Here is a 4682-nt window from a genome sequence, read left to right as displayed (position 1 = left end):
TTTTCCGTAAGGAGTTTGATGGAGTGGGATTTTACTCCTTCTTGATCTGGTTCCTGCTGGATGTGAATTTTCTCCAACCTGAAACTCACTATGTGGTTCTTCTGTTTTAACCGCATATCTTGGGGGATTCCCTATGGGTTGTTCATCCTCAGGGGAGTTCATTTTTAGATCTACTACTTTGAGATTCGCAAAAGAATCCGCAAGATCTTGTAGATCCTCGAGATTTAATCTCTCTAAAGTAGTCATCAGATAGTGTTTTTCTCTGATACTGCTTTTATAAGATTAATCATCCTTTCATCATCAGTTAAAGGTTTTTGAACCATTTTATTTTTACCTTTCTGATGTAACAACGGTTCGGTACCAAACGAGAGTGGTAACCTTCCTCCTGTATTTTCTTTTCTAGAACCTGAAGTTTGTTCTAGATTTGTGATTTTAGTTTGAAGATCCTTTAGGGTTACAAGAATTTCTTCTTGTTTCTTAAGGATTCCTTCAATCTACCGAGGTATTTCATACAGCTGATTGCTTTAATATTGTACCGTCTTTTGAATTTTTCTAAGATCTCCGAAGAGTTTAGAGGAATCTGGGGTAATTTCTAAAAATTGAGAGTTAGAAATCATCTTTCTGTCGTAAGTAATCTATTGTGAACAGATTAACTTGTTTATAGGATTTCATATAAATAAAATCCTCTTGATTCAAACCTTCGTTTGAAGTCATCTTTTGTAAAAAATCTTCTCCTCAACAAAAAAAAGTATGAGTTAACGAATAATATTAAGTCTGAATATTTAACCTAAGGCTCTGATACCATTTTGCACATAATTCTTTGTACCAAAATAAGCATTAAAACATGAGATATAAGCACAGAGATCTTTAGATATAAGTATAAAACCTTCAGATCTAAGCACAAAACAACCCATATTGAGTACAAGAATTAAATATTAAAATAATCAAGTTTGTGGTCCTTAGGGAGTGCAAAGAAAGAATCTTTAAGGGAGGGAGTTGGGAGAAAGAAAGGTTTGGGTTTGGGGATTTATTCATAATTGACTCTTCAATTATTCTCTGCCGTTAAAATTAAACCATAAATATAACATCAAGAAATAATTATTTAAAATATTTTAGGGACCAAATGTGTTAGGTAGATAGAATTGTTTAATAATTATATTCCTATACTTTTCCCTTGTTCTCGATTTTTTCCATCAAGTTTCCCTTGTGCAATTTATATCCCTCAACTTTTAAATTGTAATTATAAATGTCGAAGCTGTTAGTTGAAGCTTGTACATTTATATCCCTTAATTTATATCATAAGACGTGTCACGGCATGAGTCAAGATATGACAAAGATAGAATTTAAAACGAAGCATTAAGTCATATCAGAAACATAACATTAGCATGCAGAAAGGAACTGAAATTTCATTTCATTATTCTTGGTTCGTTTTTATGTCTCCTATATGTTACTTCTATAAGGAGCGAGGCCAATATAATCGTTGTATAACACCGTGTAAGGGTCATATCAATTTGTCCCCTATATATTACTCATCTAAGGGGCGAGACCAATATAACAGTTTTATACCATCATATAGAGGCCAATATAACGGTTTTATATCCACCGTGTAAGGGTCATAACTTATCTTTCATGTTTTCTTTCCACTTCAAAATCAAATCATAACAGCGTCGTTTCAAAATCTCAAAGCATGACTAATGAGTCCAAGGAAACTTATCAATTCAGAGGACACGAAATCACATGAATTACGATCGAATGAAACAAACATATTAAAACATAGGAAGGGATCAGATGGAGTAGAATAAATCTTATACATATCAAAGACACGAATTACATGATGTATGATCAAAGTTTAAAGCAAATACATAGTATTTTAAAGTATATACATGAGCACACTTACTCTTTTTGGTATGAAATCAAAGGAAACTCCTAGTACTCGAACTTGTGCAGAGTTTTGGCCTAAAGGGAGTTCGAAATTTCAGCATACTAGGTGTCAAATTTTGAGAATTTTTCTTGAGGGTTGAGTGAATTTTCTTTGCAGATTTTGAACGTGATTAAAAACTGATGGGGGAGATAAATCTACAGCTTTTTTTCAACCTTGATTACGTTTAACAAGGGCCGGAATAATGTGCAGGAATTAGCCTTGATTCTTTTTGCTTATAGGAGGATTTGTGCCCTTAATTTTTGACCATTACCAGCCCTAAACAAGAAATTAACGTGGCTGCTTACTCACACTTAATTTTTCCTTCAAAAATTCCGTTTTTCTTGGAATGCAAGTTTTGAAAATAAGGTTGCAACAATTAGGTTTTATGGGCCGAATTTGTTTCAAATCTTGGTTTTCATTGTCCCAATTTGCATGGGCTTACCTATTCGAAAATTGGGTTCTCACATCCCTCCATTCTTATTGGAAGTTTCATACTCGAATTTGATTTGTCTCTAAAATTCAACTAGTTGTCATTCAACTACCATGCCCATAATTTGTAATCGAGTCACTATACAAGCTAACTGGTACCACATTTATATTCATCCCAGGAATCATAGTTTAATAACATTACTAACATCCTTTCTAAAATCAAGCTATAAATCCCCAATTCCATTCTAGATTCCTAACTTCTTCTAGTTGAGCATGTAGAACCACAATTAAACAATAAATAAGTGGGTAATTTTATTATTGGGATGATACCTGTCACGAACTCATTTGCGTAATTAATGTCACGCCCCGAGCCCAGGCCCGCGCGACTGCACACAATGGGCTCCTATAACAACTACTTTGTATTCGTCCTCTCTTTACGAAAATGATTAACCCAAGTTGCTATAGTAGCCCATTTTATACTCATTTTAAATCTTTAATTTTTTTCATGTGGGATATAGGTCTCACAATCACCCCTCTTTCAGAATGCGACGTCCTCATCGCGACCTGAACTCTCGATCCACCAGCACCGAAAATCTAGAGGTGGCTCCAAAAGGTTCAAGAGGTGGCTCCCGTCGTGTAGCACTTTACCTCGCAGGTTCAATAGGTGGCTCCCACGCATGTAGCACTTTGCCCCGCATAGTACTTATTTCCCGGGGTCTGTCGGCTGGTGACCGTCTCTGATACCATTCTATCACGCCCCGGGCCCAGGCCCGCGACTGCACACAATGGGCTCCTATAGCAACTACTTCGTATTCGTCATTGCTTTACGAAAATGATTAACCCAAGTTGCTATAGAAGTCCATTGTAGTACATTTTAAACTCATTTTAAACCTTTCATTTTTCTCATGTGGGATAGGTGTCTCACAATTAACCTCATCTTGAGTGATGACAAACACACGAGCATTGGTTTTGTTTTTCTTCGGATTGCTTGGAGTAGCACTTGTGTTTGATCTCATTCCCACATTCCTAGGATCGGGGCAATCAGCAGCACGATGTCTCATCCTTCCACAGTTGAAACATGCACCAGTATTCTTACGACATTCACCAGTGTGTCTCAAGTTCCAAGTGGAGCATGGCTTAATTAACAGTTGTGTTGATCGAAGAGGGACCTTTGGATAGACCATTAAACTTATTTTGCCTCTTAAATTTATGTCCACTTTGGTTGTCCTGACCAAATAGAGGTCTCTTGTTTTTGTGCTCATCTTCACGCAGTTTGATATCAGTCTTAGCCCTGATGGCTGCTCCCATTAGATCAACAAAGCTCGAGGGCTGATAGGCTGCCAATCCTGATTGAATTCGAATGCTCAGTCTTTTCTTGAAACGATGAATCTTAAGCATATCGTTCGTCATGATGGTTGGGACATAGGTTCCAAAGGAATTAAACTTGGATGTATATTCCATCACGGACATATCTGGAGTTTGAACTAAGTTCTCAAACTCAATCAATTTCTGCAGCCAAATTTCCACTGAGAAGTATTGTTTTAAGAAAGCTCCTCGAAATTGTTGCCACGTAATTGGTCCAGCTATTGTCATAGTTGGTGAAACTGTCTCTCACCATTTTCTTGCTTTGTCCTCTAGGAATGGTGTTACGACATCTACCTTATGTTCTTCTGGAATCTCAAGTATTCGGACTTGGGTTTCAATGTATTTGATCCAATTCTGACCGACTTCTGGATCAGGATTTCCATCAACACTCGGTTTTTCTTAAGTTAGTCATAGTGATACTTGATCCCATGTTGAGCAGGTGGTGGGGGCGGTGGCGGTTGATTCATCCCCGTTCCTTGAAGAGTGGTTGACACTACGTAGCTATGGCCATGAGATCTGATTGATTAAGGATGAATCCCGGTGGAGGAGGTGAAGGTGGATTTCCATTGTTTTCGTTTTTATTATTGTTATTGTGGTTGCGGTTATAACGAGGGTTGCGGCCTCGCCTTTCTCCTCGGTCCATATCCTACAGATACAAGAGCTTATAAGAATTTGTCGATGGTTGTGTGATGGTAAAAATGAAGAGGTAACAACTACATAATCCAAGTCAAATTTGACGAGTAAACGAAATATTATTTTATTGATAATAAAATTCAGAACATAGCAAATTCAAACAACTAACTTGAAAATACAAAGAAATCGGGCACTGGCCAAAATGGACATGACTTTCGAAAGGACAAAACGAAAAATAAATAGCTTAATGGAAAGAAAAATTACTCAAAGCACTCAGCTAGTCTAGCCTATTCTATGACTTCTCTTAATTCTTCTTCTCTTTCCACAAGACTTT

Source organism: Henckelia pumila, chromosome 4 (genome assembly GCF_033568475.1).
Source record: "Henckelia pumila isolate YLH828 chromosome 4, ASM3356847v2, whole genome shotgun sequence".
NCBI lineage: Eukaryota > Viridiplantae > Streptophyta > Magnoliopsida > Lamiales > Gesneriaceae > Henckelia > Henckelia pumila.
This window is presented reverse-complemented; position numbering follows the sequence as displayed.